We start from the raw sequence: 9,691 nt of genomic DNA, 5'->3' as shown, positions 1-9,691 counted from the left end.
ACTCAATAAATATAGCTATTATTAAAGGGATCATAAAACTTAGGGGAAATTAAATTTAAGTCTTTATTAGGAAACATTTCAGGATAGGTTTTTTTAAATTCCCTGCTTGATAACAAGCTATTCAAGAAAAGGTACTGTGTCTTTTTTCATCCCTGCATTCCTAGTGCCTGAAACCTACAACACAATAGGCATGCAGAAAAATTTTATTTGGGTAAACTGGACAAAAATCCTTAGCCCATTCCTCAAGTTTGACTTTATGAGTTAACTTTTCCAAATTTTTAACCAGTGAAGAACTACTCTTTAAAATATTGTTTCTTAAACTCCTGTGTAACTGTGACGATTAATTTTATGTGTCAAATTGACTGCTGCAGAGTGCCCAGATTAAACATTGTTTCTGGGTGTGCCTATGAGGGCATTTCTGGATGACATTAGCATTTGAATCATGAGACTCAGTAAAATAGATGGCCCTCCCTTAGCGTAGGTGGGTATTATCCAATCCACTGAAGGTCTGAATAGAACAAAAAGGAGGAAGAAGGAGGAATTCACTGCTTTTGCTTCCTGCCTGCCTGCTTGAGCTGGGACATCAATCTTCTCCTGCCCTTGGACTGGGATTTACCTCACAGGCTCCCCTGGTGTCAGGCTTCCATACGTAGGCTGGAATTATACTACTGACTGTCCTAGGTCTCCAGCTTGCAGATGGCCCATCATGGGACTTCTCAGCCTCCACAATCACGTAAGCCCACTCCTCATGATAAATCCCCACTCATATATACATATATATACGGAGAGAGAGAGAGAAGAGTGTGCGTGTGTGTATAAAATCTAAATGTGGTTAGAGATAAGATAGTTGTATCTTGCAATATATGCACAAAAAAAAAACCACCCAAGACCTTTCATTAAGCTCACAACATATCCTCTGCCTGTAGCTACCTCCTCCCTCCCTTCGTCCATCCCATATGTGCTTCTTCCTTCATATTTCAACCTCAATAGTTTCTTTCCTGGCCATTCTATGAGCCTGTACATACATGCTCACTGTTCTTAGGACTCACAGAATCATGGAATCACAAAGTCATATGAGTATTTTAAAGGTCATCTAAGGATAACCACCTGTCAGACGCAATAATGCTGTCTACAAACACTCCTGCTAAGTGCACATCCAGACTGGCTTAAACACTGTGCATGACAAGAAATTCACCCCTCTGCAAGGTAGTCCAGCCCATCTTTGGTCAGCTTTGTTAGAAACTTACATTTAGCCCGGACCTACCTCTCTGTAGCTTCTCCCCTAGTTTTGCCTTTTACAGGCACACAGTACGGACTGACTCTCCTTTCAGTATTACAAACCTTAAATTTAACTTACTGTACATGTATATTCTATCCTTACAATCAGATTAAAAGCCTCTAAGAAGCAGTCACCATGTTTTGTGTTCTTTGTGCCCCATAGGTGCTTAACAAATACATGCTAAACAAATGTTGGGAACACTTCTTTGCTATGTTACCTACTTTGTCTCACTCAGACCCATCTCATTGGGGCCACTGTAAACAATTCTGTCCTCCGTTCAGGTGCTTAACAGCAGAGTCACGTAATGCTGAGTAAATGGAAAGAGAAAAGGAAGGAGAAAGAAACATTTTTTTTAAATTCCATCTTCAGGTGCACCAGGAGGCAATTTTCTTTTGCACATGCTTTATTTGCCACCCTGACAGTCACATACCTAAGTAAGGAAGAATCTAAGTGCTGCCCGTTTCCCTCCCAATATGCATGGGAGATCACATTATGTCCTGGGGAGCTATGAGCAAAAGGAAGGAAGGAGAATATATCCCTAATTGCTGTTTGCTTGGATTATTTTGACATTGGTCAGAAGGCTTTCCATTTTGCTGAGCACTTTATACAACACATTCAAATTTCCCCTGACTATTTAAATGTTTGGTCCACATTCAAGGGTTTGACAGCTGGTTGAGTGTTTTTTAGAAACACTCAAAATTTAGAAAAATAAATAAATAAATAAAGGACCCCACAATTCCTGTATAGTATTGAAGAAGGACTTGTTTGACTAATTTAATACCATCTAAAGCAAAGGAACACAAACCTGGTCAGATTTATAAAATGTTCTAACTTTTTATATAAGAAGGATAAGCATTTTGTTTGCTTTGTATGAGGGCTGGGGAAGTAATGTGATTAGAGACTGCATTCATTAAAATTACGCAAATAATAGGCACCTGATCACATCACTTTGCAAGACAATATTAAAATGGTACTTTTCCTATTGTCTCAGTTTGAACTAGAGCCCCAGAGTTAAGAACAATATCAGAACAACATCTATTGGATGCTGGGGAAGGGGGAGGGTGGTGGGAGGAGGGGGGAAGAGGGAGGAGGGGAGGGGTATTTGTATACACAAGGAGTGCAATGCGCACTACCCGAAGGATGGACATATTTGAAACATGGACTTCGTTGGGGGGGGAACCAAGGGCAACACACCTAACCTAATCATCTGTACCACGGGAAGGGCAGCGGGAGGAGGGGGAGGAGGAAGGAGGGGACGGGTATTTGTATACACAAGGAGTGCAATGCGCACTACCCGAAGGATGGACATATTTGAAACACGGACTTCGGTGGGGGGGGGGGACCAAGGGCAACACACGTAACCTAAACATATGTACACCCATAATTTGCTGAAATGAAAAAAAAATAAAAAAAAAGAACAATAGATACCAGTTACACCCACTCTATAAAGCAAGGTGCTAGATATGCAAAAAAGATAATCCGAAACAAGGCTTGCAAGTCTTAGCCCAGTAGGCTCCATGAGCCAATCAAGGAGTGATTAGGAAACCTTGGGTAGAGTCTGGGGCATTTCCAAGTGCAGGGGAGCTTCAGGAGAAACATTTGAAGAGCTTGAAACTTGGAAGAACACAAAGATGGTAAACTGAGGTATACCTGAAAAATTCTAAAAGCAAGAGTCTGGCCAGCCTAATGGCAGAGTGAAGAGTGAGGCTGTTTTGGAAATAGCTGCACCCTTGAAGTTTGATAAGATAGACAGCTTGCCTCCTCCTGCAGGTTGTCTGATGTCTCCTCCAGCACTGAACTTCCTTAAAAAGGGTTGTACCCAAAAGGACCACTTGAGCTGGAAGGTGCGACCAGCAGAAAGAGGCTAAACATGAATGGGTAGAAGTTAGAGTTTGAGGGCAGAGGGTTATCAGCAGTTGCCCAGCCAGAGAAGTACTTGTGGCTATAAAGAAACTGCAAGTACATCAAAGAAACCTCCTAGTAAAAGGACAGTCCCATCCCCACCCACCAACCCTGGAGGAGCCAGAGAGAGCACATTTAGTAGGCAACGGAGAGGAGAAAAGCAACATGGAGAAGCAGATGACCATGTTGTTCCCGTAAAGAAGATTCAAAACCTGCCTCAGGCCTGGGCTAAGGGAAGGAAAGAATTTTATAATTGGATGAAAATGTGAGGGTTTTGATACTAGACTGAACTAGGCATTTATAACCTAAAAAAAATAATAATAAAAGATAGACAATTCATTCATATCCAAGAGGTACCAGAAGAGTGATACTAGTTAGCCAAGATCTCATTTAGAATCTAGGGGAAAAAAATCACTCATTGGATCAAGTTTAACAGAAAGTGGTAAAAAAGAATGAAGTTGCTTTCTGCTTGTAACCCTCACTGAGTCCAGCTGGCAAAATGTGTTAAAGCGTCTTGCTTAAAAAATCAAAAACAAAACAAAATAATGATAACAACAAAATATTACTTTTAGGATAAAGCCAAAATCTTCCCATGGAATGTGCTTGCATATCTGGCCCCTACCAATCTTTTGAACTTCATCTCATGCCACCTTCCCTTCACTCAATAACTCCAGCAATGTGGATTTCTGGAAGCTCCTCAAAAATATAAGCTGCTTATCACCCCAGGCACACCCTTTGTCCTTTGCCTTTGAATTGCTTGCCTCCTCCTAGCCTCACATGGCTAATTCCTCCTCACTCTTGAAGTGCTTTGGTTGTAAGCAACAGAAACTGGCAGAAACTTAAGGAGAAAATGAATTCATTGGAAGGGTAAGATGTAGCTCACACAATCAAAGATTTAAAAAATAATTAGTTAAGAACAGCTGGAAAAGAACAAAAGCCAGGGAAGCTCAAGGAATTCAGATGGAAGGAAATGGTGGGCAGGCTTTTCCAGAGGATGAACCATCCTCGGCTATTCGTTTTGTTTTGTTTTGTTTTGTTTTGTTTTGTTTTGCTTGCTCACTGGAGAAGTCTCAGTCCTAGGGTGGGGCATATGCCCACCCCTAACTAGGAGAGGGCTGAGTATTTGGGTAAATTAAGGGAGCAAAAATTCCTCCAACGAAAATCAGGACACAGTTAATACAATAATGGTAGACAGGCAAAATAACCAAAATCTACTCCATTTAAGAACTGCTTTAAACGTCTCTTCCTTTGTCAGTCAGTAGCTGTAGTCCCTTGACCAGGTTGCTTATAGTATCTGTGTCTCAATTTTTCCATCTCAAGGTAGTAAAAGTACCTACCTCATAGGAGAGTTGTGAGGATTAAATTAATGAATATGTGTAACTCACTGAGCGAAGTGACTGCACACAGTAAGTGTTAGGTAATGTTATTTTTTTGGATAATTTTCTATGACCTCCCAGGTCAGTCTGTTATATTGTCTCATCCCATCTTATATTTCTCCTTTGAGCACTTAGCGTAAGTGAACTTGTAGAATCATTTGTGTGATTTTATTTAAAGATGTCTATCACACTAGGCTGTGCATGTATTTATATGTATTTGTATAATTTTTATTCAAGTATGTGTATCCCATTAGCTCTATAAGGGCAGAGGAAATATTCATCTTTTTCACCTAGTATGTATTCCCAACCCATAGCACATAGCAGAATACAGAAGGCTAAATATTAGTCCTTGAAGATATCCAAGTCCTAATCCCTGGAATTTGTGAATGTTGCCTTAAGTGAAAAAAGGAGTTTGAAGATGTGATTAGGTTAGGGATCTTGAGATGAGAGGATTATCCTGGATTATCTGAGTGAGCCTTAAATATAATCATAAATGTATTTATAAGAAGGAAGTAGAGGGAGATTTGACTACAGAAGAGAAGCCAATGTGACATCAAAACCAAGAAGCTGGAATGATGCAAGGAAGAAGTTACAAGCCAAGGAATGCAGGCAGCTTCTAGAAGCTAGAAAAGGCAAGGAAACGGATTCTCCCCAGGAGCCTGGCACCTTGTTGTTAGCCTAATTAAACTGATCCTGGACTTCTGATCCCCAGAACTGTAGGAGAATAAATCTGTGCTATTTTAAGCTACCAAGCTTGTGATAATTTGTTATAGCAGCCATAGGAAACTAACACATAGGCACCTAAGAAATATTTGTGGAATAAATATATGAGACTTTAAAAATCACAAAAAGAGTAGAAATCAAAGCCAGCATGGAAGCTGAAGTATGGGAAGTCTTCATGACATACATAGATAGCTCTGAGCAATTTATTTTTGTCCACACATCTAAAATTTCATGGTAGGTGGATCAGTTAAACCCTGCACATCCCAGTGCTTGTCAAGGTTGATTTAGGCAGGAAAAGGAATTTATTTAAAGGATGGTGGCTATCTCAGACTCACCAGAGTGACTGAAGTAGCAGTTTCAAGCCCAGCCGTGAACATTTGCACTGCAACATGATGGCCCTGTAGAAGTCATGCAGCCAAGAGCAACATACAAAACATGCCACACAATTGTTGTGGGGAAGACACCATTGGTGCTGCACCAAACACAACTTGGTATTGCAAGCCCAGCTAGTAGTACCCAATACTGGCTGCCACCATCACCTCTGTAGTTTCTGACCTCCTGCAGTGCCGCAGCCAGAGTCCTAAAGAAAGGAAGTCTAGGAAAGTAGGACTGGACATTTTCAGCTTCTGGAGTAGGAGAGAGCTCAGCCTCCTAACAAGACTCAGAATGAGGGCAGGGAAGATTCCCCAAACATAGGAAGAAAGGGTTCAGGTAATAGAGAACCATAAAGGAAAGAGAAATGTAGGCTGCAATCCCATATCCAAAGCTTACAGTGAACTCATTTTCAGGCATCAGACTTCAACAAGAATTCACAAAATTAGAATGTGTAGTCATGTATCTAATGACCTCCTGTGTTCAATCACTTCTAAATTCAAATTAAAGCAGGTAACAGAATACGGAAGCTATTGAGGTTAAATATGTGCTCTTCAATCTGTAAATTAAATGAAAATGTCTTGAGGAATTTTTAAACACGGATTTCCTTACTCAGAGTGCCAAATGATGTGATCAACAAAGAAAAGCCTGGTTTAATTTCTCTATCACATTGTTCTATTAGATTGAATGAAAGCCATATTAACTACCTGTCAAAATAATAAAAGATAATCTTATTTGAAAGCAATCAAATAACTAGCGTTTGGGGTAGATATCAGATGTCACTATAATAAAGGAAGTATGGAAATCCCAGACCTTTGAATATCACAATCTACCACTTAAAATAGCCATTCAACTAACATTTTGTCTTTTTCTGTATCAAGCAATGTGCAAAGGACTGAGATTTTTTTTTTCATGCTTAAGAAAGAATTCCTGAAGGAATTTATATTTTATAGAGGGCTTAAGGGATAGAGATATGTAAACAAACTAATTATAATAATTGTAAGATATAACAGGTGCTCTAACAGCTGTGTTATGGGTTGAATTGTGTCCTCCAAAAATTTATATGCTGAAATTCCAACCCCCAATACTCCAGAATGTGACCTTATTTGGAAGTAGGGTCACTGCAGATATATAATTAAGTTAAGAGGAGGTAATACTGGAGTCAGGTGGGCCCCTAATCCAATTGACTATTGTCCTTATAAAAAGAATGTGTAGAGACAGACACACATTCAGGGAGGATGCCATGTGAAGGTTGGAGTTACACTGTCACAGCCCAAGGAAATACCAGGAGCTGGGAGAGAGGACTAGAACAGATTTTTCCCCGTCACAATCATGCCCTGCCAATATCCCGATCTGGGACTGCTAAAACTATGAGTCAATAAATTTCTGTTGTTTGAAGCCACTCAGTTTGTGGTGCATTGTAATGGCAGCCCTTGAAACTGGTACAAGATGTATGGGCCAAGTGTTCTGTGAACACATGGGAGGGAGGGATTCATTATACCTGAGGATGTGAGGAAACAGTAGAGAGACGGTAACATCAGTGGCAGATGTGGAAAATGGACAGAAAAAATATTGCTTAAGAAAAGACATTCTTCCAAAACAAAATGAATACATAAAAGAATGAAAAGGAAATCCTCAGAGGAAAATTTAGAGAGCCAACCTAAGAATAATTATGCACATTATATATCTACTTATTCTTCTCTATGACCCAGAAACAACCTAATACTATAGTGTAGTATCCATCATATTTTTTTTTTCTTTTTTAGAGACAGAGTCTCACTCTGTCACCCAGGCTGGAGTGCAGTGGCACAATCATAGCTCACTGCAACCTCTGACACCTGGGCTGTAGTGATCCTCCTACCTCAGCCTTCCAGTTAGCTAAGACTGCAGGTGTGCACCACCACGCCTGGCTAATTTTTTAAAATTTTTTGTAGAGATGGAGTCTCACCACGTTGTCCAGGCTGGTCTTGAACTCCTGGGCTCAAGAGATCCTCCTGCCTGGGCCTCCCAAAGTGCTGGGATTACAGGAATGAGCCACCACACCCAGCCCATCATATTTGATAAACAAATAGATGAATAAATGACACGGAAGCCAAAATATGTGACATTTTTAAATGGGATAAGAATAGATATGAACAAATATGAGAGGCATATTCTATGTTGTAAGTGTAGAATATTAATAAAGAACAAAATAAAATAATTCACTAGCTTCAATTTTCTTAAGGGAGGAATTTTTGTAAATAAACACAAATCCCAGGCATTTAAAATCTGGAGGCAACCTGCCTCCTTAGCGCAGGAGGCAGCACATCAGTCTCATAAAATCTGGAGGCATAACTCACTCTGTCACTCTCAACAAATAAGCAGAAATGGTACAATAATCACTAAGACAGGACCACACAAAATGCAAAATGTTGATTTAGTGCAGCTTTAAAAATTACAAATTAGGCATTCTTGTTGTGATACTAGAGTCTCACACTAAATCATGAAGAACATTTTTGTAATTTGGAAAATTTATAGCTAATGGAGTTGAGCTCCCAAAACATATTCTGTCTAAGTTACAAAATGCCTGGCACAAATGTCCACAGATGGTCCATTTATTGATTTCACAAATATTTATTGAGAGAAGCTTTGTGTTAGGCATTGACCATGACAACAGGTAGCTTTATATAAAATGTTGCAAAGTAAGAAAGATTAATTAATTATACACAAAATGGAAACCTTTATGCATTTAGACTTTTGAGCAACTACCTAACTCATATTTTAAAATTAAGGAGTTACTTCATACCCAAATTCATCTATAAACCCAAAGCATTGCTAATCAAAATCCCACCATATATTTTTATAAAACTGATATGGAAATTCTAAAAGTCATACACAAGAGTAAAGGACCAAGGATCAAGCAGTCAAGATAACTTGGGGAGAAAGAAGGAATAAGAACAGGGGACTTACTTTATTATATATTAAAATATATAAAGCCATAGTCATTAAGACAGTACAGTTTTGCTTCATAGAAAACCACTGTACTAATGGAACAGAATAACAGAGCTGTGCACATATGGAAACCTGATATAAGAAAAAACTGGTTTTTCTAATTCCTTGGGAGAAGATAGACTATTGGATAAATTATGTTGGAACAACTGGCTATCCATATAAAATTAATTATATCCCTTTATCAGATAATATACAAATTTTTATAAGTTCCAGAAGGGATGAGGGACCAAAACATAGGAAGAAAATTTTACAAGTGTTAGAGAAAAAATATAGGAGGATGTCTTTATGACTTTAGAGTAGGGAAGGATTTCTTAGATAACACATAAACTTGACTAAATTAAAACCTCTGCAAGACCAAAGCCACAATAAACAAAATAAAAACTAACCAACAGATTGGAAAGAGACTTTTGCAACATATATAACAGACAAAGATTTAATTATGTGAAAGGATGTTGTTAAGAAAATCAAGGCCCAGCTGAGAAAAACAGGTTCAAGAATCATACACCCAAGATCAGAAACTTCCAGCCATCAGGGCTAGTCATTCCCTTCAGAGCTTGCTGAGAGATGTGTTTTCAACAGAACTGGTACTACCATCACCCCCAATCCTCTGACAGGTTGTCTTTTGTTTTAAAATAGAGGCTATTTCTCTCCTCTCCCCTCTCTTTTCCTCAAAACCTAGGGAGCAAGGACTCAAGACAATGCTCAGTAAAATTCAAAGATGCCTGCAAGAAGATCTTACTGACATTTTAATTCCTGGTAGAATATTTACTTAGCCATTGAACTTGAAGATCTGCTTATCACTCCTTCAGTGGGAGAAGAAGGAGTGGGAGAGAGGGCATGTTGGGAGACAGTAGGGCAAAGAGAAGGCCAGGATTCCTCCATCCGCACCTTGAGCTCGGGTTTCCAAGAGAACTCAGATTTGGGGCCGCAGTCTTGCTAGTGGTAGTTGCATCATGAGGAAAAGAGGCACGTACATCAAAGAAATGCTCTGTGAAGCTGCTAACTGAGAGTCAGTGGAAGGTGTATACAATCATGCAAGGAACCCCCA

The sequence above is a fragment of the Propithecus coquereli genome, unplaced genomic scaffold, assembly GCF_000956105.1.
Source record: "Propithecus coquereli isolate 6110/MARCELLA unplaced genomic scaffold, Pcoq_1.0 Scaffold470, whole genome shotgun sequence".
Lineage (NCBI taxonomy): Eukaryota > Metazoa > Chordata > Mammalia > Primates > Indriidae > Propithecus > Propithecus coquereli.
This window is presented reverse-complemented; position numbering follows the sequence as displayed.